This window comes from Hyperolius riggenbachi, unplaced genomic scaffold (assembly GCF_040937935.1).
Source record: "Hyperolius riggenbachi isolate aHypRig1 unplaced genomic scaffold, aHypRig1.pri scaffold_181, whole genome shotgun sequence".
Taxonomy (NCBI): domain Eukaryota; kingdom Metazoa; phylum Chordata; class Amphibia; order Anura; family Hyperoliidae; genus Hyperolius; species Hyperolius riggenbachi.
The window spans coordinates 134,222-162,117 of NW_027152392.1; the positions used below are offsets into that span (position 1 = coordinate 134,222).

The following is a 27,896-nucleotide window of genomic DNA, read 5'->3' on the forward strand; positions in this document are numbered from 1 at the left end:
CGCTATTCGTCGCGCCGCGGCCGCCCCCCCCCAGACCCCGTGCGCTGCCAGGCCAATCAGTACCAGGCAGCGCTGTGGGGTGGATGGGAGTCCCCTTTGATGTCACGACGTCGATGACGCCATGGTGACGGGGGAAGCCCTCCAGGAGATCCCGTCCTTGTCTCGCTACATGAAAAATTAAAAAAAAAAACAAAAAAAAAACACGGATTTGCTGCCCCCTGGCGGATTTTTAGCAAACCGCCAGGAGGGTTAAGCAACTTCGGCTCCATCTGACAGCGCCGATGTTACTCACTGAGCACCGCTATAGACTGATTCCCATTATCGTATATGGCAGCGCTGTCTGCGCCCAAATCTAGCAGCACTGAAAAGCACTGCTCTGTGAATTATGGCCACCCCTGCCTGCTCTCCAGTTGCCAACAATCACAATATTAGTGAGACGATTAGTAAGTACCGTATATTCTGGCGTATAAGACAACTGGGCGTATAAGACGACCCCCAACTTTTCCAGTTAAAATATAGTTTGGGATATACTCGCCGTATAAGACTACCCTTCTTCCAACGCACACCAAATTAAAATTAAAAAAAAAAATCATGTACTGGTGCTGTGTATAAACAGATACTGGTGCTGTACCATATGTGTTACCCAGTATATAGTCCAATGACTTGTTGCATTGGTCGACTCTCCTTAAAGGGGATCTTTCGCGAAAAAAGTAGGCAGTTAGAAAATGTGACAGATGACAGGTTTTGAGCCAGTCCATCTTTTTAAGGGGGATTCTAAGGGCTTTCTTTGTTTTCAACAGCATTTCCTGAACAGCAGTTTAACTGCCAAAATGGCAAGATACCAGCCGGCCTCCCTAATCATTTGCACACTATTATGTCAGTTACATTTTGCAACCGTTGTTCAGGAAATGCTGTTGAAAACAAAGAAAGCCCTGAGAATCCCCCTTAAAAAGATGGACTGGCCCAAAACCTGTCATCTGTCACATTTTTTAACTGCCGACTTCTTTCGCGAAAGAACCCCTTTAAGTAGACTGGTCAGCTCTCCTTGTCTACCGGTTTATCAGAGCGGTATGGAAGAATAGATTGCGCTCCCTCAGCAGGGAGATCTGAGAGTCGGTAACAGGATAGGGCATATCACCCGGCATCAATGACACCCGGCGAATAAGACGACCCCCAACTTTACAGAAGATTTGCAAGGGTTAAAAAGTAGTCGTATACGCAGGTATATACAGTACCAGTTTTCATTTTATCATGCAAGCCTTAAATCAAGGACCTTGTGTGTGGGAATTGACTTGCTTGCTTCCCATAGCAACCAGTCATATTCCATTTACAAGCCAGAACTGTACAAATGATATCGGGAAGCAGAACAAGACCAGAAGTCATTCTGACATACAGCAAAGAGACAAATGCAACATACAGAGGTACTGAGTTCTAGTTATACCACCAGAGACTGAAATGTATCAGGAAAATCATAGAACACCAATAAGAAAGCAGGTAAATCTACATAAGTTGTTACATGTGTACACGCACATGGAACTTATAACGTACAATTTAGGCACATATTTAGTTTAACATCTTCTGGAGTCTCCCTTAAAATCACAACCAATATATGATGAAAGTGGTTATTCTCTCATCACATGCATTCTCATTCATAGATATTAACATTTTACAGCTTTGTTTTAACACAATTGAATCTACTTTCTGCAAACAGCCAGAATAAGACATGGAAGAGCGAAAAGAAGAGACAGCACCTTTCTACTCACCGGCAATAGCAATTCCCCGATCACCTGCTCTACCAGCTGAACTGTGAAACTGGGCACTCCTGTCAACGAGGTCAAAGGTCCCTGCAGTACAGACTGTCACATTACGCTCCCTTCACTAGAGCCCTCCCCTACACCCAAGCACCACGTGACCGTGCTCACTGAGGGTCGCGCCTCCCTGACAACGGCACGGGGTATCCAAGGTCACCGTCCGGAGATGTGACAGCTCACAGCCAACTTTTGTCCCAACTCAGCACTCACCTGGAACCTTTCCACCTTGCGCTTCAACCAAACAGCAAGAATAATACTCCGTGAGGCCCCGGCTTCACACTCCAGGCACGTCAGCTGACTCGTGACTCCGCCTACTCACTGGCAAGTGCGAGATACAGGGGGGTGCACTGCAAGCCAAAATAATGCAGCAAATTCCGTCTTATATGATAGACACGTATGGGTGCCTGGAGGTTAGACTAGGAAGATATGTTTGTGTCAGCTTGTGAGGTACACGAGGCATTAGCTACATTTAGCAGGAAGAAGTGCAAGACTGATCTCCGGACACCGCTTTTGTTGGTACGGACCAGAGTGCGCCCTCCTCTGTGGCTAGTCATGCAAGTCCGGAGACAACCTATCACTGAGCGGAACCGGAGGAGCGGGGTGGAGACCGGACGTGACGTAATGTGCAGGGGTGGGGTAGAGGTTGTGAAGAAGATCAGTAGGCTCAGGAGGCTGGTGGCTTGTGCTGTGACTCTGAGTGTGACTATCTACGTGCAAGTGAATGTTACGTAGCCTGTCACAATACTTTGAAAATGACGTATTGCTTATCAGTTACAGATGTTTCCACTGATAGGTTCCTTGTACATTTATGCGATGTGAAGCATACTTTCAGTGGTGTACAGCATGCATGGCTTGTAACGTGTGGAGTCACGTCATATTTGTGATGGGAGATTGCATGACGTTGCAAGAATCATAAAACAATGTACTTACATAGTGAGCAATGAGCTTTGTGCAATTAAAGCAGAACTGTAAATAGTTTTTCCCTTTTTATTGGAGGGACAGTCCATTTTTGGAAGCCCTGTCCCTCTTTCACCCTCATTTGTCCCTCTTTCAGGACAGTGGGCTCTATTCACTAAGAGCCAAAAACACTGCTAAATTTCCGCCAGCTGTAAACTCCGCATTTTTTCCACATTCACTAATATTTTCCGCATGCGGGAAAAAAGATGCGGAAACAAAACAGCCATTATTCATGCGGTAAAAAGGTCGCATGAAAAAGTGTTTAAAAAAAAAATTAAAGTCCAGCAAGCACAGCCCTTAAGCCTCCAGACTTGATTAAAGTCAATGGGATGCGGAATATATCACCTACTACTTGTAGGTGAAAAAAAATCGTTAAATAACGACGAAATGATGCAATGATTTATCGCGGAAAATACCGACTTTTGCGGAAATTTTTCCGCATGAACCCCGCACTTTTACCGCAGTTTTTCTGCATGCGGAAAAACATGCGGAACATTTTGAGGATGTGAACTTGACGGTGTTTTGGTCGCAAACTTCCCGCATGTACTTTACCGCATGCGGGAAGTCTTTAAGAATAGAGCCCTTTGTCTCTCTTTCTATTTAAATATATATATTTCCTATACTAAAAATGTGTTTGACTCTAAACTTTATTCCCAACCTTTAAATTGATATATTACTAATTTTAACCAGTTCGGCCTATCTGGACGAGCTTCCTTGTCCAGATAGGCACTGCTGCTGCCACCGGCTGGTGCGCGCTATCGGGTGCGCCCCCGTGCGCGCTCCCGCTAGCCCCCCAATCAGTGAATGGGAATATAATTCCCATTCACCGATCTAACTTCCCCGCAGAAATACTGACGCTTTCTCTCCAGAGAGCGCGGTATTTCTGCCCCCAGGAAACTTCTCCCCAGCATTTTAGTTCCTGGATGCGAGATCGTTCGCATCCAGGACTTTTTTCACTGTGGCCATCTTGTGGCCAAATAGTAAACTGCACCCACATACATTTTTAATTAAAAAAAATATATTATTTTACATTTAAAATTAGCAGTTTCCCTCCCACACCAAAAATTACCAACATACACTTTTTTTTATAAAAAAAAATAAAAAAAATACAATTAAAAAAAAAATAAAAACATAAATAGTTACCCAAGGGTCTGAACTTTTTAAATATGCATGTCAAGAGACTATGTTATTATATTATTTAAAATTATAAGCTTATAAATAGTGATGGACACAAATTGAAAAAATGCACCTTTATTTCTAAATGAAATATCGGCACCATAAACTGTGATAGGGACATCGTTTAAACGGTATAATAACCGGGACAGATGGGCAAATAAAATACATGAGTTTTAATTACGGTAGCGTATATTAATTTCAAACTATAATGGCCAAAAACTGAGAAATAATGAATTTTTTTCATTTCTTTCTTAATCTTCCTGTTAAAATAGAATAGTAGAAAAAAATAATTCTTAGCAAAATGTACTACCCAAAGAAAGCCTAATTAGTGGCGGAAAAAACAAAATATAGATCAATTCATTGTGATAAGTAGCAATAAAGTTATAGGCGAATGAATGGGAGGTAAACGTTGCTCGGATGCATGAGATTTTCAGCACTGCGGTGCTGAACCCGTTAAAATGTTACTATGAAGGGAAATGAACCAGGATAGAAAGGACTAGTGTGGTTTGAATTATAAAACAACATGTTTCTTATGAAATCTTTATGGTATGCAAGACTAGAGACGTGATGAGGGCGTGGCCACGGGTGTGGCAGGGGCATGGCTTAAGTGTCCCTTTTTCTCATCTCAAAAAGTTGGGAGGTATGATATTGTTTCACTTACCTGGGGCTTCCCCAAGCCCCCAGCAGCTGTCCGGTCCTGCCCGAGCCTCTGTTCTCCCACCGCCAGCTACTTTCAGTTTCGCCACCGGGCCACTGCGCCTGTGCGGCTCTGGCCACGCGTATCCTTTCTTCGCGTCCCCTGCTATTGCAGAGGGGAAAGCGAAGCAAAGATACATTTGACAGGCTGCGCTGGCATCGACTTAGAAGTCTACGGAACGGCGGCGGGAGAACGGAGGCTCGGGCAGGACCGGCATGGGACAGGATGGCCGCTGGGGGCTTGGGGAAGCCCCAGGTAAGTGAAACAATGTGTTTAAAAACTATTTACAGTTCCGCTTTAAAGATAAACTTTTTTTATGACATTATTTTCACTGGAGTTCCTCTTTACATTCCGCACTGTGCTGATATCAGGCGCACCATAGCAGCCATGGTATGCTGCGCGGGGAGCGTAAGAGTAATTATGGGCTCCGACGATCGCTGGACCCCGAATTACGACTCGGAAGGGGGAATAGTATTTAACGCTGCCGGGGAGTTTAGCAGCAGTAAGGAGAGCTGTCATTCGCCTCTCCCGGTGCCCAACTTACTTACGGCTTACTAATGCGTATGCCACTGCACAACACTTGTGCATGCTTTTGCATTGCAGCACATTACAACGCAAACATCAGTGTCCTTGCTGCGATTGAACCCATAGCCAGGACAAGGTCCTCCAGCAGCCAAGACTGAGACGCCAAAGTATGCCCCCCATCCCAACCGTCCCACACTGATTGCTGTTAGACTAGGAGGCGCCCCAGGGCCCCCAACACCTTAATCTCTAGTTATCTGGCTTGCAGTCACTGCCATGTATCCCTTTTCCTTATTTCACTCTGCTTCAAACACAGTAGGGGAATGATAGCTGAGTGAGTTGTGTGCCCCCCCCCCCCCCCTTCACTGCACCCTGAGGATGGAGCCTTACTTGCCTCTACCTTGGCCCGACCCTGATTGAACCTACAGAACCTGAAGAGAAAATGCATGTGTAATGCACTAAGGTGCTCCCTGACGCGTTACTCTGCAATGCACGGGAACACACACTGTACTGTGAACAGTAACCTGAAAGTTTGTAGACCATGTGTATCGGACATTATGTGCACTATGTCGACTGACAGCAACACATAGGGCTCTATTCACAAAGAGCCAAAATTCCCGCTAAATTTTACAGCTAAATTTCCGCCAGTGGTAAACTCCGCATTTTTTCCACATTCACTAATATTTTCCGCATGCGGGAAAAAAGATGCGGAAACAGCCATTATTCATGCGGTAATCATGCGGTAAAAAGGTCGCATGAAAAAGTGTTTAAAAAAAAAAGTTAAAGTCCAGCAATCACAGCCCTTAAGCCTCCAGACTTCATTAGACAAGACAAGACAAATAACATTTATATTGCGCTTTTCTCCTTGCGGACTCAAAGCGCCAGAGCAGAGCAGCAGCCACTAGGGCGCGCTCTATTGGCAGTAGCAGTGTAAGGGAGACTTGCCAAAGGTCTCCTACTGAATTAGTGCTGACTTACTGAACAGGCAAAGCCGAGATTCGAACCCTGGTCTCCTGTGACAGAGGCAGAGCCCTTAACCATTACACCATCAGCCAACTGCATCATTAAAATGGGATGCGGAATATATCACCTACTACTTGTAGGTGATAAAAAATCAGTAAATAACGACGAAAAGATGCGCCTGAACAGTTTTGAGAATTGCTTTTTTTATTGCGGAAAATACCGACTTTTGCGGAAATTTTCCCGTATGAATCCCGCACTTTTACCGCACTTTTTCCGCATGCGGAAAAAACGTGTGGAACATTTTGAGAGAGTGAACTTGACGGTGTTTTGGTCGCTAACTTCCCGCATGTACTTTACCGCATGCGGGAAGTCTTTGAAAATAGAGCCCATAAAGGGATTGATTCACTAAACTGTGATAACTCGTAGCACCGCTGTGCTAGCGTTTTTGCGTGCAATTGCAAATTTTCACGTGCGATCATGGGTGAAAATTTGAGATTGCACGCAAAATTTTGCGATTGCGTCCAAAAATGCTAGCGCGGCCGTGCTATGAGTTATCACGGTTTAGTGAATGAAGCCCATAGTGTGATAAGCCCTAAGGCTAGGTTCACAGTGGGCATTGCATTCCCTGTAAAACCAGGAACAGAATGGGAATGACCACGCATCTGTGCATTGTATACAGTGAAGCATACAGTCAATGAAAAGTATGCTTCACCATCACTGTTAACATTTAGACAAAAGACAAGACAAATAACATTTATATCGCGCTTTTCTCCTGGCGGACTCAAAGCGCCAGAGCAGCAGCCACTAGGACGCGCTCTATAGGCAGTAGCAGTGTTAGGGAGACTTGCCTAAGGTCTCCTACTGAATAGGTGCTGGCTTACTGAAAAAGCAGAGCCGAGATTCGAACCCTTGTCGCCTGTGTCAGAGGCACAGGACCTTAACCATTACACCATCCAGCCAACTCTGTGCTTCCCAATTAGAGAGTTACTCCACCAAGTACTAAGCCATGTTTTGCATGGGAAATAATACTTATTTCACTTAAAGGAGTTCCGAGGTGAAAAAAAGCATATACAGGTATTGCACATACCTGTCCCCCTCATCTCAGTCCCCCCACGCAGCTTTATTTAGCTGCAATATGGCCCGTACTAGGCCCCAACCCCTTGGGTTGGGATCTGTGAACTGGAAGAAGATATACCCTTTTACAGGATGTGTGGCTTTATATGCAGTGCTGTAAGCGTGCGCAGCCACAGTGTCAAGGCTGATAATTCTGCACATACTCAAAAGAGAAATTCTAGTTCACAGGTCCCAACCGTATGGATTGGGGCCTAGAACGGGCAATATTACAGCTAAGCAGCACAGGGGGGACCAAGGACACAGTCGGTGTCAGGATGGCATGAGTGGGCAGGTATGTGCAACACCTGTATATGCTTTCTCACCTTGGAACTCCTTTAATTACATGAAAATAAATGTATAACTTATGTAATGTGTTGGGTTTTTTTTCTGGATTTTTGGTTGCTACTTTGTCTTTCATTAAAGTTCAAACTACTATAGATTTATAAACTGTTTATTTCCTTGAAACTGGGCAAATGTACAACTTTAGAAGGGGATTAAATAATTATTTCTAACACTGCATATGTTTTCAAGTATGCTTTACCTTTACTGTTAACACACTCTCACTTTTTAACTGGAAATCGTCAAAGTTTGCTTCACCGTCACTGTCAACCTGAGCCACAGTCCTACGCCACTTGGCAGCAATAGTGCAGAGCTTCTATCCGCCAGAGCGCAGCATAGCCATACGCGGTCCCATCATCAGGACGGGACAAGCCTTTAGTAAGGGCATCCTGCACCATGCGGGGAAGGAGGAAGTCTCTACATTAGTACAGCCTAGCTGTGCGGGACTATGGATGAGGGTTGGGACAAGGTTCTCCAGTACTAGAGGCAGAGAATCCAAAGTGCTCACCAAATTGTGCCAGTCCCAGTATAGGTTGCAAATATGCCCCCAGTATTAAGAAGACCCCCTGCCAAGTTTAGATAGCCAAATGTGCTCCCAGTATTAGCTAGCCCCCTTCCCCAGTATAGATAATAGGATTTGCCTCTAGTATTAGGTAGGCCCCCTCCCCAGTAAAGTCAGATTTGCCCGCAATATTAGGAAGCCCCCCCCCCCCCCCCTTTCCTAGTATAACCAGCTGTGCCCCTGTATTAGACAGTTCCCCCTCTTTAGTATAGCCAGGTGTGTCCCCTGTGATAGGTAGCTCCCCTCCCCATCATAGCCATATGTGCCCCTGTATAAGCCAGCCCCTCCCTTGTATTAGGCAGCCCCCCCCCCCATATTGCCAGATATTCCCCCTTGTATTAGGCACCTCCCCCCCCATATAGCGAGATGTACCCCCTGTCAGCTCCGTTCACAGCTGCCGGCCCGGGGTCCCCGCACGGTGCAGAGACCGACCTCGAGGTCCTCCTTACTGCGCCTGCGTAAAGCCGCGCTGTCAATCAAGCCCACGTTGTCCACGGCATACTGCGCAGGCGCAGAACTGTTGCACCTGTGCAGTCCGCTGCAGACAACGTGGGCTTGATTGACAGCGGTGTTTCACGCAGGCGCAGTAAGGCCGAACTCGAGGTCGGTCTCTGCACCATGCAGGGACCCCGGGCTGGCAGCTGTGAATGGAGCTGTCAGCGTGGGACAGTCAGCTGCAAGGGTCTGGAGGAAGCCCCATTTAAGTAAATCAGTCTGATTTAGATTGCCTAATGACTCCTTTAAGATGACTTGCGTCTTTGAGTACCCATTCTTACTTTTTGCTATTCTATATTTATCAACTTATTACACTAGAGGGGGCTCTCTGTTGTTTTATGTTTGTGTCTTTGAGAAAATTTCTCCAAGTGTAAACATGCCCGATATATGGGAGGGGTATGGTTTCATTCAATCTCTTTTAGTGGGATTGTTCCAAGATCAGGTTTTACTTGTTGTAAATACCTGGTTGAGAAACATTTCTGGAATGACAGTTGTGGAGGTAACGTCTCTCCTCCATTTAAATGTTGTAACCAGCATAGTCTGTGATACATTGCTCCCGCAAATTCTGCATTTTAAATGACATGACTAGGTCAGTTATCAAAGGGTTACTAGAAGACTGAACACACCCATCAATTCAAGGAGTGGCTAATGAGAGTTAATTACATTCATGAAATTAAAAGATTCTGTATGTGAAGCAGGATACAATTTATATGTACAGTATATACCTACTTGGGCCAGTTGCAGGGGTGCAGCTAAGGTTTTTGTGGCCCCAAGCGGACTGTAGTAAGTGGCCCTATCCTCGCGCGCCGGGGCGAAAAATGGGTGTGGCTATCCCGCATAAGTGGGCGTGGCCATGACATGTGGGTGGAGCGGGAGGGCGGATTGGCGCGGGCGGTTTGCAGGGAAAAACGGATGTGGGGGCGATTGCGCCGCACCAAAAAATGGGCGTGGTCATGACATTGTATGGGCGGAGCTTAACCGTAGCACAGCAAATATAGCCAACTATGACCATTAAATAATAAATGCAGCAACAGTTACCCCAGACACCAGAAAATAAAAACGCAATTTGTGCAACATTTCAGCAGAAAACAAACGCAATTTGTGCAACATTTCAACAGAAAACAAACGCAATTTGGGCCACATTTCAGCAGAAATCAAACGCAATTTGGGCCACATTTCAGCAGAAATCAAACGCAATTTGGGCCACATTTTCAGCAGAAATCAAATGCAATTTGGGCCCATTTTCAGCAGAAATCAAACGCAATTAGGGCACATTTTCAGCAGAAATCAAACGCAATTAGGGCACAGTTCAGCAGAAATCAAACGCAATTAGGGCCACATTTTCAGCAGAAATCAAATGCAATTTGGGCACATTTTCAGCAGAAATCAAATGCAATTTGGGCACATTTTCAGCAGAAATCAAACGCAATTAGGGCACATTTTCAGCAGAAATCAAACGCAATTAGGGCACAGTTCAGCAGAAATCAAACGCAATTAGGGCCACATTTTCAGCAGAAATCAAACGCAATTCGGGCACAGTTCAGCAGAAATCAAACGCAATTAGGGCACATTTTCAGCAGAAATCAAAAGCAATTAGGGCACATTTTCAGCAGAAATCAAACGCAATTAGGGCACAGTTCAGCAGAAATCAAACGCAATTAGGGCCACATTTTCAGCAGAAATCAAACGCAATTAGGGCACAGTTCAGCAGAAATCAAACGCAATTAGGGCCACATTTTCAGCAGAAATTAAATGCAATTAGGGCACATTTCAGCAGATAAGGGCTGCAAAAAGAAAAGAATTTACTCACCTGGCACTGGCAGAAGTCTTCTCTCCCCGTCGCCTCTCCTGGCCGGTGGCCGGCTCCTCAGGCGCGCAGTTCCCACGGAGCTCCCTCCCTCCTCCAATCTCCTGCGCTGATTGAATGCAGGGCTACGGGAAGATGGCCACCCGAAGCCCTGTACTGGAGACATAAATAGTCTCCAGAGCAGGGCTTTGGCGGCGGCCATCTTCCCGTAGCCCTGCTGCCCTGCTCTGCTCTGCCAGCCCCGCGGGGCTGCTGGAAAACAGTGACGTCATGCAGACGTCACTGAGCCGCCGAGGCCCCTACGATCTTGAGGCCCCAAGCGGCCACTTGGTTTGCTTTATGCCTCGCGGCGCCCCTGGCCAGTTGACTTGAACCCAGACCATCAGATTATGTAAGGAGCTGATCAAATGGAAAGGCATGTGCTGACTGGATCAGGGTAAATTATGGAAGGTTCCCTTTTACTCCCCATACTATCTTTATTCTTTCCTTCCCTTGCTAGTCTCTTTTTGTTCTTCTTCTGAATGCTGCTGTGTCCAGCTTATAATCTCCCCACCTTCCACCTTATCAAGTGAAAGGGCAGAACATCTATTTAAGTTGGCACATGAGGCCTGGAACCCACTAGAAAGCGCTATCACAAAAGCTAGCGATTTGTGATAGAGTTTTGCAAGTGATTTTGGCAGCGATTTTCCTGCTCCTGTACAATTCATTAGAAGGGAAAGGCTCCCAAAATGTTGCATGTCCTGCGATGGCAATTTGCTTAATCACAATGGCTGTAGTGGAATCTGTCGCATCCATTTACATTGGCAGAGCGTTTAGGGAAATCGCTAGCAATTTAAAGCGCTCCCTAAACGCTCATAAAAATGCTCTAGTTGGTTCCAGGCCTGAGGCTGCAATAGACACTTTGTAATACACTATAATGAAGAAGGTTTGGCTTTTACAACATGGATTAAGCAGCCATTTGCCCTCAAAACCAGAATTGATCTACCATGTTCCTTCACATATCAGAATTAAATAGCCATGTGCTAATATCAGAATCAAGCAGTTGTGTGCCTCTAGATACAAGATTTAAGCAGCACATTACCCCAGATATTAGTATTAAAGGAAACCAGAGCTGAGCTATAATAAAAGTTTTATACATACCTGGGGCTTCCTCCAACCCCATGTGCATGGATGGCTCCCACACCGCCGTCCTCAGTCTTCTCCCTCTTCAGTACTGGGTTCCTTAACTTCAGCAAGTCGCGCCCTTTATGCGCAAAGGAAGTGCGCCCTCTACGTATCACTCCGGCAGCCGCCAAAGAGATACGTAGAGGGCACACTTCTTTTGCACAGACTGCCGCGACTGGCTGAAGTTACTGGAGGAAGCCCCAGGTATGTATAAAACTTTTAGTTTAGCTCAGCTCTGGTATACTTTAAGCAGCTGTTAAGCCTAGATTTCAGAATTAAGCACACTGTGTGTGCCAAGATGCCAGAATTAGATAGCCATGTGCTCCCAAATATCATAAGCTGTCATGTACCAGACAGTGTTCCCCTTATTGCCCCCATAATAATCACCAGTGTCCACAGCCTCTTCCTCCAGATATTGTGGCCTAGCTAGGCAGCCATTGCCCCCCTAATCAGGGTCGGACTGGGCCACAGTAGTACAGTTTTTTCCCTCGGTGGGCCCCGCCTCCTGGTCTCTGGTGGGCCCCCATCCTTGTCTGACAGAGCTCCAATTGCTGCCTGCAGCACAAAAATTCTCAGTGCTGTAATCACTCATACTGAGAGCAGTGGTGTAGCTAAGGAGCTGAAGGCCTCGATGCAAATTTTACAATGGGGCCCCCCAAGCACTCTATACATAACAATTGATACGACGCTCCAAAACCTGCCAATGGCAACTACAGTGTCCGAGGTGCAAGAAGGGGATGGGAAATAGCTTGTTAATGATTACCACTGTTCAAAGTATCTATAGAAGTGATTATTATGAGCACAGGACCAACAGAGAGGTAATACTGTAGTTGAGGGAGGGCCCTTCGGGGCCCCTTTGGCCCAAGGGCCCCGATGCGGTCGCAACCTCTGCAAAGTAGGACATTACTTTATATTGAAGGAGGGGACTCTATGCAAAGTTTTGCTGAACAGCAGTGTCTCTGAATTACAATGCTGCTAAGATCATGTACATTTATCCCTGTCCATAAAACATCATGACCACGCCCACCTTCCGGTGCAATGTCACGCCCCTTTTTTCACTGCACTCATGGGACGTGTGGGCCCCAGGTTGAAATTTCTTTGGTGGGCCCCCAGTGTCCCAGTCCGACCCTGCCCCTAATGCAAAGTTATGCAGTGAGTAGAGTGTGACAGAGTTGTTGGCTAGTCCTGCTGGAATACTTCCTCTTCCAGTGCAGTTATTTTGCCTGGCCCTCTTGATGAGTACATTCAAAAATGGTGCGGTCGAAAAAATGGCGCAGGATGAAGCCGATAATGGCGTCTTGCTACTAAGGGTATTTAACATTTCAGAATGATCTTAAAACGTTAAATAACCTTAGTAATAAGATGTCATTAATACATTACCTGGTCCCAGTGATTGTGTCTTCTCCTCCACTGCCTGTTTAGTGTGCAGGAGTCCTGGAGCCAGCCAATCACCATGCAGGGACTGAAGCCGCATGGTGATTGGATGGCTGCAGAACAGCTGCAAAATAACAAGGAATTGAAGGCGACGTGATCGCCTGGAGCAGGTAATGTATACTAATGCCCCTGTCTACTCTTATGCTGAACCCTCCCTCTGCCTAAACCTTACCACTCCTGGTTCTCTGGTGGAATTTTCTGCTGATAAGTGCATCCCCCCTAATGAATCTGATAACCTCTGTCCTTGAGCAAGTAGAGGCAGGACAGGCCTCTCATGATGTTGGCAGCTTTGACATGGCTGAGAGGAGATGGTATGCTGTGTGAACAGCTCTTGCCACAGAGATTTCATGGATACCACATCTGTTATTTTGAGGGAAAATTTGTTTAAAACACAGCACTACTCAGAGATTGAAAATAAATATCTACAGGATCTTTATTATAATATGATCAATGCTAATTCAATACCTTATGATAGCTTATGATAGTACAATACAATTAAAACGCATTAAAAAAATACACTAGAATCCTTTTATAGTAAACTCCAAGGGACCAGGAAAAGTAGTTTACTATATTAGAAGTTTACTGTATCAGAATTGGTCGTACATTGTTTATCTGTACAGACACATTTGTTGGGACCTGAGGACTGAGTTTACTATATCCAGATGTTTACTATATCCAGATGTTTACTATATCAGCGTTTACTATAACGAGATTCTACTGTATAATCTTTGCCATAACACAGTAACTTATTATAACATTACTGCACAACTGTTTTTTTCGACTTCGTCCCACAAATGCTCAATAGGATTAAGATCAGGGTACTGCACTGGCCATGAAAGCAGGTTAAATTCTGATTGCTGTTCCTCAATCCAATATAAGACCGACTGAGCACAGTGGCAAGGGCCCACAACAGGTGTCTTTTTCTATTTTTCTGTGATAACAAAGGCACTCTTGATGGTCTCCTGCTGCTAAAGCCTATCCTTTGCAAAGTCCATCTTGTTGTGCAATGGGATATGGTTTGTGATGCACCTGCATTGAATTCAGCTGTAACTTGTCATGTTGTTGCCCATCTGTTGCTGCAGACTATGCATGCTACTCGCCTTTCACCTCTCTCAATCACCAGACCCTCTTGACTGCTTACCCAGAGAACCGACGTAGCAGGCCTCTTCAGTTACTGCCGAGAGCATTGTCCTCCCCACTTACCCCGCTGCAGTGTGAAGTCATTTCTAACCCACTCTGCCTCCCTTCTGCATTGGAACAGAACACACCCCTTTAGGCTAGCGATACATCTGTCATCCTTGGCCCTGCAAAGTCGCCCGGGGGATCAGGACCTGGTCCCGACTGGGTGACATGCATCAAGCATGTATATGGGCCTTTACTGTTTCCCATAAGATTTATCAACTGTCCTTCAAGGTTTATCTAAGGAGCCATTTGAGCCTTTACAGAATTTATCTAACAAATTATTAACTATCAAGACTGCAATTACCACCACAAGAAGCATTAGCGAAGTGCAGGTTATAACATGAGGAGACCCCTGTTTCAGGATATGCAAGACAGAATTCTACTACACAAGATATTACAGATGTCTTTTTCCAATGAAAAAGATTTTTCATTGTTTGGATGTCAGAAGTTTTATGGCTTATTAAAAACCCTTTCTGGCGGTACGCAGTTTCTGAGGCTGCGTCCGCGGGAGGGATTTTTTCAATTAAAGTTGTTTTAGCCTATGTAGCTAGCACTAGGCTAGCTACCATTGCCCCCCAAGTACCCCCACACCCTTCTGATCCCCCAATCGCTGCCGCTATACGTTACCTAGCCGCGATCCCGCGAGAGCCGCAGCCTCCCCAATGAGCTCCAGTTGTCGCTATGCCGACGATCGGACATGACATCTGATGTCATTGACGTCATGCGCAATCCTGATCCTCAGCATAGCGAAGCCTGGAGCTGATTGGAGAGGCTGCGCCATCGCGGGATCCGGGAGGGTGTACGTATAATGGCGGCGATCGGGGGCGATCAACAAAGGGCGGAGGGACTTGGGGGACAATGGTAGCTAGCGAAGTGCTGGCTACAAAGCATACAACAAGTTTTATTCACAAAATCCCTCCAGGGGCAGATAAATCCTCTGCGGCAGCTACCCCGAGTGTAGGTCGGGGTTACCGCCAGGAGGTGTAAAATAAAAAAAAGTTTAGGAACTGAAATTTTCTTTTTATTTTGTATTCTAGCAGTCTCAGAGTCTCTAAAGCTCTATTGGTTAAAACAGCTATTTCAGAAGCATATATACGGTAAGTACTGAAGCAGCAGGTGTTGGCTTGCAGCGCTCTCCACCAGGGAGGGCATTGGCAGCTACCTTGGCTCATAGATCTTGGGTGAATCTTTATCATAACTAACTGCAGAGAGGCTCCTGCAGCACAATCCCTGCTGGAACTAGGAGAGGTGCATAGCAGTGGCGTAGCTACAAACCTCTGGGCCCCGATGCGGAATCTGGATGTGGGCCCCCCCCCACGGCAACATCAGCCCCCCTCCCCCCGGCAACACCAGACGCACACACATATCCGATACCCTATAGCCAGCTATAGGTCCCCCCAGTATAGGTAGCCAGGCATAGGTAAGCCAGTATAGTTGCCGCCGGTATAGGTTAGCCAGGTAGGTGTCTCCAGCATAGGTAGCCAGTATAGTTGCCCCCAGTATAGGTTAGATAGGCAGGTGACCGCGGTATAAGTTAGATAAGTTAGACAGGTGCCCCCAGTACAGATTAGCTAGGTGGGTGCCTCTAATATAGGTAGCCAGAATAGTTGCCCCCAGCATAGGTTAGATAGGTAGGTGCCCCCAGTATAGGTTAGTTAGGTAGGTGCCTCCAATATAGGTAGCCAGTATAGTTGCCACCTGTATAGGCTAGCTAGGTGCCCCGAATACAGGTTAGACAAGTAAGTGCCCCCAGGTTAGATAGGTAGGTGCCCCCCAGTATAGGTTAGATTAGGTAGCTGCCCCCCAGTATAGGTTAGATGAGGTAGGTGCCCCCCAGTATAGGTTAGGTTAGGTAGCTGCCCCCCAGGATAGATTAGGTAGCTTTCCCCCAGTATAGGTTAGATTAGGTAGCTGCCCCCAGGATAGGTTAGAGTAGGTAGCTGCCCCCCAGGATAGGTTAGAGTAGGTAGCTGCCCCCCAGGATAGGTTAGAGTAGGTAGCTGCCCCCCAGGATAGGTTAGAGTAGGTAGCTGCCCCCCAGGATAGGTTAGAGTAGGTAGCTGCCCCCCAGAATAGGTTAGGTAGCTGCCCCCCAGGATAGGTTAGGTAGCTGCCCCCCAGGATAGGTTAGATTAGGTAGCTGCCTCCCAGGATAGGTTAGATTAGGTAGCTGCACCCCAGGATAGGTTAGGTAGGTAGCTGCCCCCCCCCCCAGGATAGGTTAGGTGGGTAGCTGCCCCCCAGGATAGGTTAGGTGGGTAGCTGCCCACCAGGATAGGTTAGGTGGGTAGCTGCCCCCCCCAGGATAGATTAGGTAGGTAGATGCCCCCAGGATAGGTTAGATTAGGTAGATGCCCCCCAGGATAGGTTAGATTAGGTAGCTGCCCCCCAGGATAGGTTAGGTAGGTAGCTGCCCCCCCCCCCAGGATAGGTTAGGTGGGTAGCTGCCCCCCAGGATAGGTTAGGTGGGTAGCTGCCTCCCAGGATAGGTTAGGTGGGTAGCTGCCCCCCCCCCAGGATAGATTAGGTAGGTAGCTGCCCCCCAGGATAGGTTAGGTAGGTAGCTTCCCCCCCCCAGGATAGATTAGGTAGGTAGCTGCCCCCTCAGGATAGATTAGGTAGGTAGCTGCCCCCCCCAGGATAGGTTAGGTAGGTAGCTGCCCCCCCCAGGATAGGTTAGGTAGCTGCCCCCCAGGATAGGTTAGGTAGCTGCCCCCCCCAGGATAGGTTAGGTAGGTAGCTGCCCCCCAGGATAGGTTAGGTAGGTAGCTGCCCCCCCAGGATAGGCTAGATTAGGTAGCTGCCCCCCCAGGATAGGTTAGATTAGGTAGCTGCCCCCCCAGGATAGGTTAGGTAGGTAGCTGCCCCACAGCATAGGGTGGGTGGGTAGGTAGGTAGGTGCCCCCCCCATAATGAAGGGGGGAGCCGCAGCTGCGGGGAGGGCAGCCCGACCTCTCCCTCCCTTCCTCTCCCCGGGGCCCCCCCCTTCAGATGCAGAGTGCGCGGCGCACGGAAGCGCTGTAGGCAGAACTCACCTCCGTCCCTGCTAGTAATGGTTAGATTAGGTAGCTGCCCCCCAGGATAGGTTAGAGTAGGTAGCTGCCCCCCAGGATAGGTTAGAGTAGGTAGCTGCCCCCCAGAATAGGTTAGGTAGCTGCCCCCCAGGATAGGTTAGGTAGCTGCCCCCCAGGATAGGTTAGATTAGGTAGCTGCCTCCCAGGATAGGTTAGATTAGGTAGCTGCACCCCAGGATAGGTTAGGTAGGTAGCTGCCCCCCCCAGGATAGGTTAGGTGGGTAGCTGCCCCCCAGGATAGGTTAGGTGGGTAGCTGCCCACCAGGATAGGTTAGGTGGGTAGCTGCCCCCCCCCCCAGGATAGATTAGGTAGGTAGATGCCCCCAGGATAGGTTAGATTAGGTAGCTGCCCCCCAGGATAGGTTAGATTAGGTAGCTGCCCCCCAGGATAGGTTAGGTAGGTAGCTGCCCCCCCCCAGGATAGGTTAGGTGGGTAGCTGCCCCCCAGGATAGGTTAGGTGGGTAGCTGCCTCCCAGGATAGGTTAGGTGGGTAGCTGCCCCCCCCCAGGATAGATTAGGTAGGTAGCTGCCCCCCAGGATAGGTTAGGTAGGTAGCTTCCCCCCCCCCCCAGGATAGATTAGGTAGGTAGCTGCCCCCTCAGGATAGATTAGGTAGGTAGCTGCCCCCCCCAGGATAGGTTAGGTAGGTAGCTGCCCCCCCCAGGATAGGTTAGGTAGCTGCCCCCCAGGATAGGTTAGGTAGCTGCCCCCCCCAGGATAGGTTAGGTAGGTAGCTGCCCCCCAGGATAGGTTAGGTAGGTAGCTGCCCCCCCAGGATAGGTTAGATTAGGTAGCTGCCCCCCCAGGATAGGTTAGATTAGGTAGCTGCCCCCCCAGGATAGGTTAGGTAGGTAGCTGCCCCACAGCATAGGGTGGGTGGGTAGGTAGGTAGGTGCCCCCCCATAATGAAGGGGGGAGCCGCAGCTGCGGGGAGGGCAGCCCGACCTCTCCCTCCCTTCCTCTCCCCGGGGCCCCCCCCCTTCAGATGCAGAGTGCGCGGCGCACGGAAGCGCTGTAGGCAGAACTCACCTCCGTCCCTGCTAGGATAGGTTAGATTAGGTAGCTGCCCCCCAGGATAGGTTAGGTAGGTAGCTGCCCCCCCCCCAGGATAGGTTAGGTGGGTAGCTGCCCCCCAGGATAGGTTAGGTGGGTAGCTGCCTCCCAGGATAGGTTAGGTGGGTAGCTGCCCCCCCCCCCAGGATAGATTAGGTAGGTAGCTGCCCCCCAGGATAGGTTAGGTAGGTAGCTTCCCCCCTCCCCCCAGGATAGATTAGGTAGGTGGCTGCCCCCCCAGGATAGATTAGGTAGGTAGCTGCCCCCCCCAGGATAGGTTAGGTAGGTAGCTGCCCCCCCCAGGATAGGTTAGGTAGCTGCCCCCCAGGATAGGTTAGGTAGCTGCCCCCCCCAGGATAGGTTAGGTAGGTACCTGCCCCCCAGGATAGGTTAGGTAGGTAGCTGCCCCTCCAGGATAGGTTAGATTAGGTAGCTGCCCCCCCAGGATAGGTTAGATTAGGTAGCTGCCCCCCCAGGATAGGTTAGGTAGGTAGCTGCCCCACAGCATAGGGTGGGTGGGTGGGTAGGTAGGTAGGTGCCCCCCCATAATGAAGGGGGGAGCCGCAGCTGCGGGGAGGGCAGCCCGACCTCTCCCTCCCTTCCTCTCCCCGGGGCCCCCCCCCTTCAGATGCAGAGTGCGCGGCGCACGGAAGCGCTGTAGGCAGAACTCACCTCCGTCCCTGCGCCGCTGATCTCTCCTCCCGCTGTATAGATGTTGTTACACACTGCTTCCTGTTTAGCCGGAAGCAGTGTGTAACAGCATCTATACAGCGGGAGGAGATCAGCGGCACTTGGAACGCAGGGACGGAGGTGAGTTCTGCCTACAGCGCTTCCGTGCGCCGCGCACTCTGCATCTGAAGGGGGGGGCCCCGGGGAGAGGAAGGGAGGGAGAGGTCGGGCTGCCCTCCCCGCGGCTCCGGCTCCCCCCTCAAAATAGCGCGCACGGTCGGCACTACATGGGCCCCCCGGGCCCCTCCCCCGCCTCTTCAGGTGCCGGGCCCGGTCGCCAAGGCGACCGTTGCGACCACAGGCCCTACGCCCCTGGTGCATAGGCAAATGCCGGGGTGATTACAGCTGTCCAGAATCCCCCCACAGACCAGGGCAGGTGCAGTGTCTGGGGACAGGCACAAGTTGAGACACCAGAATATCTGCAGGCATCCTGCAGCTCACAGCACTGTCCCCTCTCTTTCCCTGCTACAGTTGTCTTTGGATGTAGCAGCTGCGTGTGTACAAAGCATGGAACAGCTCTGGGGAGCAGAGTCAGGTATGAGCACAACCCTGTGCCCTGCTGTGTGAATGCTTCACTTTCCCCTTCATTAGCGGTGTTGGCTGTCCTCATTATTATCTGTATCCAAACTGCTCCTGATTGATCCCATGGTCAGTACAGGAAATTTAATTATGTGTACCTAGCATGATGTCCTACCATATTATTATACTGTATTGTTCGTGGCTGAGGGAGACCTTTAAGGAATCCCCCCTTGAAACTCATGAGTTTGACCCTGAGGTGAGAAATGCTTCTTTCAGCAGTTTTTTTTTCTTTGATCTCTGCATGGGTAGGGGCATCTTATACCGGGGACACATCTGGCTATCTATACCGGGAAAGGACTAACACTAAGGGCACATCTGGCTATCTATACTGGGCAAGGGCTAATACTGGGGGGGGGCACATCTAGCTACCTGTAGGAGTGGTTAATACATGGGGCACATGCGTCTACCTAAATTGAGGGAGCACATAATGGTGGGGGTACACCTGTCTACCGGGGTGATGGGACCTAATACTGCATGCACATCTTTCTACTTATAATGGGGGGGGGGGGGGGACTTGGCTAATACTGGTGGTTATGTCTGATATCTATATTGGGGCAGACAGAATTCGGGGCATGAGTGCAGTTTGAAATCACTGGTGATAGTTTGTTGAAAATGTGTTTTTTAAAAATGGTACATCTTTATTTTAAATGTAAAAGAATATAAGACAATTACAGTGGAAACATGACTTACTACTAACTTATCATCAGGACCTATTCCTATTTTACCATATGAGGCAAGTCACTGCTAAATAAAAACCATGCAAAAAGACACCATCAGCAGCAGAACATTTTGGTGGTATAAGAATGATCCTTACAGGCGATGTGTCTATACTGCATTCCCCCGCTATATTCCCTGCAGGGATGAGTTTGATTGTGACAGGCAACAATAATAGAGTGTGTACGCACCTTTTGGCCTCATACACATGCCAGATGATTTTTGGCCTGTAAGGCCTGCCTCTGATGAGAATTGAGCATGTATATGGCAGCCCAAGTCCTTAGTGTTATGGCAGCCCAAGTCAACACTATCATCAAATAGTGCCGGATTATTTCAGCCAAGTGCAGGCCAAGCTCATTATTCTCCTCCCTATCTCACCCCCACCATACTGCTCCTTTGTGTGCCATGTGTAGCAATTTGTCACTTCCCTGTAGGCTAGCAATGTGTCTGTACAACACTCGGCCAAAAACTGTTGTGATCAAGTCCTGATTCCTGCGCATGATAGTCCATATACATATGTCTGAGGCTTTGGAATGATGTGGCAGCTACACATATCCTGGAAAGCAGATTGCTTTTTATTCTTACTTACAGACCCTTTTACTGAACAGGATATAAGATAGCTATGCAATTACTATTTCCACCACTGTGATGGAGAGCAATTTAGTTTTTACGTTACTTTAGGACAAATGCAGCTAGGATAACTATAAGTACAGTAAGGAGCTGGGAAACAAGATTTTATTGTATGTGATGTCATCTGTAATCATGCTTTAAATGTTTTCAGTGATAGTTGATCCGCACAGAATTGAGTAAGCTAAAGTAGGGAGTTGTTAATTTCATAAGAACTATTACCTTATTTCACCACAGTGTAATTGTCAGCAACCTTGGAAGACCTTCCTTTGGATTTGCGTACACAAAGCATGATCCGTTGCACTGCGAGCCTGAAAACTCCAGTCACCTAACCTATAAACTTGCATGCACTAGAACTACAAATCATGTTGAAAACTGTTTGCTTGTGGATATGGATACGCAGTCCAGAACACTGAAATCATACAGTAGCTGGCAGCCACCCTAGGTAAAGCTATGATAAGGAGAACTGTGGTATGTGTGTACCTTTGTACAGAGAGAGGAACCATGGGAGAAACATATGTAGGTAGTAGGTTACAGGTAATTGGCATATTGCTCTGCCAATAAAAAGACTGTGCACTCCTGTGTGCACCTTCTATCACGGTTTCTACTGACAGACTATAGTCACCATTTGAGGCAATAGATCAGTATTGCAAAATATACTCCAAATACAGGAAGAACCATACATTCATTTATGTGCAGCTGAATAAGAGCAGCCTGTCACAGATTAGGTCTGACCAGAATTTTTCTTTCAATGGACCCTGAACAAGTATGCAGAATGGTAGATCTGACTTAATTGGCTGTATGCTTTGTCTAGGTCAGTGACTCATTGAGGCTCCTTTCATACTTACTGCATAACGTTACATCGCGGTACTCTCCCTGCCACTTTCCCTCCGCAGCTCGTTGCAGTGGCCATTCATGTCTATGAGACATGCCACAGTACCTGTGGTGTGACACAATACAACGAAATTGGTCCAGCCGACGCAGAGGCTGCAGCACGTTGCCGCACAGTGTGCATCATGGTACACACAAAGTCAATGTCATCACAAACATTTTTCAAATTGCTAGCAGAGCACATGCACATATGGCGAAAACGTGATGCACTTCCTGTCCAGAAGTGTGCATATGACTGAGGGGACAGACGTTTCTGACGTCACTTGCTTAGAGGTCGGGGGAGGGGTTGACGCAGGGAGCAAACTATATGTAATGGTGCAATGCACTGTGGCAGACTCTTGTGCCACATGCAAATTGCACCACACCATGGGCTTAAAGAGACTCTGTAACATGAAAAAGATCCCCTGGGGGGTACTCACCTCGGGTGGGGGAAGCCTCCGGATCCTAATGAGGCTTCCCACGCCGTCCTCTGTCCCACGGGGGTCTCGCTGCAGCCCTCCGAACAGCCGGCGACAGACCCGACTGTAATTTCAATATTTACCTTTGCTGGCTCCAGCGGGGGCGATGTGGCTGCTTTCGGCTCGGAAATAGACGGAAATACCCGATCTCCGTCGGGTCCGCTCTACTGCGCAGGCGCCGGAGACTTGCGCCTGCGCAGTAGAGCAGACCCGACGGCGATCGGGTATTTCCGTGTAGTTCGGAGCCGACAGCCGTCAGAGCGCCTGCGCAGGAGCCAGGAAGGTAAATATTACGTCACGGCTGCACGGAGGGCTGCAGCGAGACCCCCGTGGGACAGAGGACGGCGTGGGAAGCCTCATTAGGATCCGGAGGCTTCCCCCACTCGAGGTGAGTACCCCCCGGGGGATTTTTTGAGGTTACAGATCCTCTTTAAAGAGGAACTGTCACAAAAATTTAAAACACATACAAATAAGAAGTACATTTCTCCCAGAGTAAAATGAGCCATAAATTACTTTTCTCCTATGTTGCTGTCACAGTAATTCGTAGAAATCTGACATTACCAACAGATTTTGGACTAGCCCATCTTCACATAGGGGGGTTTCTCAGGGTTTTCTTTATTTTTAAAAGCACTTAGTTAATGGCAGTTGCTCCGTCCAACTGGCAAAATAGTTTACAGCGAGCAGGGAGGCTGGCCAGCATCTTTGTATAAATCTTTTTCAGGGAATGTTTTTAAAAAGAATAAAGGCCATACTCAGAATCCCCTATGGAGAGATGCACTAACCCAAAACCTGTAATGTCAGACTTCTACTACCTACTGTGAGTGACAGCAACATAGGAGAGAAGTATTTTATGGCTCATTTTACTCTGGGAGAAATGTACTTCTTATTTGTATACGTTTTAAATTTTAAGATCTCTGTGACAGTTCCTCTTTAAAGGGGAACTGAAGTAAGAGGTATACGAAGGCTGCCATATTTATTTCCTTTTAATCAACACCAGTTGCCTGGCAGCCCTGCTGGTCTATTTCTCTGCAGTAGTATCTGAATAACACCAGAAACAAGCATGCAGCTAGTCTTGTCAGATCTGACTTTAGGCCTCTTTCACACCAAGACGTTGCGTTTTAGGGGATGTTAAAATGGCATAACGTGCCCCTAACACAACGCATGGTGGTGTTGAAGTTGGACGTCAGATTGAGCTGCGTTATGCTGCTTTTGGTGCTCTGTTTTCGTTCTATCTATACTGATAGAACATCAGCTCCAGGATAGTGATGGGAAGTCCGGATCCTTTCAAGGATTCAGATGATTCGAATCGGATCATTGAAAAGATCCGGATCTTTGAACCAAATCATTTGAATCATTTTACTAGGGAAGCAGACTGGGGGTGAAATGACTAGCAGGACAGGACTTTCCCTGCACTGTACATTCTGTATGTTCCTGATTCTTCCAGACAGACATCCACTGTGAACCGAATGAATGATTCATTCATGATCCGGACAACACTATGAGTCCAGGTTATGTCACTACTGTGCAGTGAATATTAATTAGCCATGTGGCTTGTCACTGAGCATGTGCAAGCAGTCTAAGAAGCTAAAGCCCAGTATAATGCACAGCATGCTGCACTTTCCCAGAACATGCAGCGTTACAATGTAACGCAACGTGGGCACTGTGAACAGCCCATTGATTTTTCATTACTGTGCGGTGGGCTGCGTTACAGGCTGCTCTAACGTGCGCCTGTAACGTCCCACTGTGAAAGCAGCCTTAAAGTCTGAAACACCTGATCTGCTGCATGCTTGTTCAGGGGCTATGGCCAATAGTATTAGAGGCAGAGGATCAGCAGGCTGCCAGGCAACTGGTATTGCTTAAAGAGAACCTGTACTGAGTAAAAATATTTAAAATAAACACATGAGGTAACTTCAAATGAACATTACATAGTTACCTTGCCATCAGTTCCTCTCAGAAGCTCACTATTTTCTTCTGACAATAATCCCATCCAGTTCTGACAAGATTTTGTCAGATCTGAAATAGATCAGTTGCTGTCAGTTATAGCTGAGAGGAAAACAGATGTACCAGGTAATGTTCATGTTTCCCTATGGCTCAAGTGGGCGATGTTACAGTTTAACTGTGTGCTGACCAGAAAGCTGTTATGGGGTAATGGCTATTTTCAAAATGGAGGACGGAAAATTCCCTTGATCATAGTGAACAAATAGGACGCGGGAGAGGAGAAAGACACTGAGGAGTAGACTACATGGAAGGTAAGTATGACCTGTGTATGGTTATTTTGATTTTTATTTTCAGTACAGGTTTTCTTTAAAAGGAAATAAACATGGCAGCCTCCATATACCTCTCTCTTCAGTTGTCCTTTAAGACAAATGCATGCCTTATCAAAGTTAACACGCCTTATCAAAGTTAACACACCTTGTCAGAGTAGCATAGCGAGCGCTACGAAATTATGCCTACTAATTGGCAATGACGAGAGCTCCACTCGTCCTGCCCCGAGCCCCTGCGGGTTCGTATGCTACTCTGATAAGGCTTTTTAACTTTGATAAGGCATGCTATTTGTCTTGGTGAATCAAGCCCCATGTGTGAAAGGTCCCTGAAGGTATGGGATTAGTATGATATACAGGCAAACAACATTTTTCATAAACATGTCAGGAATTACACACCAGATGGTTTTGTTGATGCAAATTTTATTTAAAGGAAACCTGTAATTTGAAAAAAAAAAAAAGTTTAACTTACCTGAGACTTCTCCCAGTTCCATGCAACCCTCCTGTCCCGTGCTGGTACTCAAAGATCCTCTGGTCCCCCGCCGCGGCTCACATTCCTTACTGCCGACTTACAAGTCGATGGCCACTGTGGCTGCGCTGCCCTGGCTGCAAGCGTCCTTGTTAGCGCTCCCATTGCTGAGAGCGTCCTGCGCAGGAACAGTATGAGAAAACCTCGTCCTGCGCAGGATGCTCCTGGCAACGTGAGCGGGTGCAAGGACGCGCATAGTGACTGCCGACCGACAAAACGACAGTGAGCTGCAGTGGGGGACGGAGGATCGTTGACGACTGGCACGGGACAGGACAGCTGCAGGAGGCTGGGAAAAGCCCCAGGCAAGTTAAACTTTTTTTTTTCTGTTTACAGGTTTCCTTTAAAGCCCTAGGTCATTGTATTAGACTTTTCATTGTCAAGAAGGATGAATAGAGGTCAGAGTTAAAGCTTTGGTCCCCCAAAAGTGATTGTAAGTGTTTTGGAGATCCTTTTCTTGTGCAAACACTGCTCAGGCATCTGCTGAGAAGCTTATTCTTCCCCTTGGGGACAGTGTTGCTAACCTTCAGTAAATTTACTGACAGTCAGTAAAAAGTCAACAAATCTGAGCTGTCAGTAAAGTCCATAAAAAAATTTGTGGTGTCAGTAAAAAAAAAAACTCTCTCTTTCCCAGAATATCACAACACTTACCCATTATCAGTTCATGTATCACTCTGGAATGTACACTGCTCTAGCTAAAGGTGGCCATACATCTGTAGACTTGGCGGCCGATGAACCATCAGATAAGACAATTATTGATATTCTAAAAATCGGTGCCACCAAGAGCATGCCTAGCTGACAATCAAACCAATTTTGGGCCGAAATTGGTTGCATGTATCGATCGCATGTATCAATTGGACACGCTGGAAAATCTCAGGTTGGCATGCTCGATCAGGTGTGCAGTGGTAAGGGCTGCGATAATTGAGAACAAATGTAGCGGAAACCCCCGGCCGAATCCCCCAAATGTAAATGTATCAAAGTCCCCCCCCCCATGAAGTGCATTAATACTTCACTTGTCCGGTGTCCGCCACTGCACTCTTCTTCCTCATTCGCAGCCCCACGTGGTTGCCAGTGTATTGCACATAAGGGCACATGTGTGATCTCTTTCATTTAATTTCAATAATATTAGATGTCAGTAAAAAAGGTGTTCTGTCAGTAAATTTTTTGTGCTTTGTCAGTAAAAATGTATTTCCGAGGTTGGCAACACTGCTTGGGGAGAGATGCCACTTATGAACCAGGAGTTTGCATGCGTGATGCGTTAAGGTTTTGGTGGTTGGTGTCCCCTGGTCAACCCTGATCCTTTCTCTTTGGGCGATTGCTCTCTCACCATTGCTGCTGGCACCTTGCACTTTTTCATGGTCTACATAGGAGCAAAATTTAAATAAATAAATATATATATATTTTTTTTTATTTTTTTTTTTTTTTGGGGGGGGGGGGGGGGTTTCCTGACAATTTTTCTATTTATTGCTCCATATAGCCATTTTTTCTATTTATGCTGATAGCGCCAATACACTTTGTTATATAGGACTACACATACAATCATGCTATGCAATTCTCTTAATTGATGTTTATTGTGGATCAGGTGGACCTTGTAATTATATTACATTCTTTATGGATATATTATGTCTAACATCTCAATAAAGATTTTTTGATTATTATATTATATACTAGTGGACCTAAGCCCATTTAAAATGGGCTAGGTCTTCATTGCACATGCGCCCACCGCGCACGCACCCGAGCCGCGTGCGCCCACCTGAGCACGCCCGCCCCTTGCTCACATCACTCCCCCTCACTGTCTCTACGTCCCTGCACATGCGCAGAGCGCAGATGGGACACTCACAGGGACACGGGACGCAGAGACAGTAGAGTTTTATTATACAGGATATGGTCAGTGTGGTGCTGTTTTTCTAGGGTACTTTTTCTGTTTTTTCGCTTTAGTTACACATCTACCCTTAGCACACTCTGTACCCCTACATAATTGATTGATTAAGTATTTGGTTATTATGACATGGTGCTTGTCTGCCTTTCTTTTTTGTGACTGCTCCATGGGGAGGACAGTAGCAGTGGCGTAGCAAAAGATGCTGAGGTGATGCAGAGGTTTATTGCACCTGAATCAGGGGAGCCCTCCTTCATCCATCTTATTAGCTTTTCATTGGGGCTATGCTGGTAATGAACACCTCTGTATGAGCACATATGTCTGGTTACCTATACTGGAGCACATATGCCTGGTTACCCATACTGGAGCACATATGCTTGGCTACCTATACTGGAGCACATATGCTTGGCGACCTATACTGGAGCACATATATCTGGCTACATATACTGAAGCACATATGTCTAGTTACCTATACTGGAGCACATATGCTTGGCTACCTATACTGGAGCACATATGCTTGGCTACCTATACTGGAGCACATATGCTTGGCTACCTATACTGGAGCACATATGTCTGGCTACCTATCCTGGAGCACATATGTCTGGTTACCTATACTCAAACAATACATTCACAGATTCACTCATCCAGGCACAACTGTTATCCCTACAGCTAAATTAAAAGCCAGGGTTTTAGTTCACAGAAGAATGCATTCTTATGCTTAGTCACCTATACTGCGCAGAAGTACCCAGGTAAACATAGGTGTCCTAACTCTGGCCCTGTAACATGCATAGTGCAGACATGCAAACACATTCATTGCATCAAACCTATCAATGGATTAGGAGCACACATCCTAACTTCCTCTCCTGGGAAAGATGGTGCATCTTA

General features: G+C 47.3%; 1 protein-coding gene across 4 annotated transcripts in view; it reads right to left on the minus strand.

Moving 5' to 3' along the window:
- POR (cytochrome p450 oxidoreductase) overlaps positions 1 to 27,896 on the minus strand; it is a 158,718-nt gene that overhangs the window by 123,930 nt on the left and 6,892 nt on the right. Inside the window, exon 1 of one of the 4 annotated variants that reach the window (XM_068264842.1) lies at positions 2,022 to 2,373. The exons of 1 other annotated variant lie outside the window; for it this stretch is intronic. The gene's annotated coding sequence lies outside the window, so the exon portion shown is untranslated. Of the gene's footprint in view, positions 1 to 1,751; positions 1,976 to 2,021; positions 2,374 to 27,896 lie in introns of those variants that run through there. 2 more of the 4 variants (XM_068264843.1, XM_068264844.1) reach the window with 2 other exon arrangements.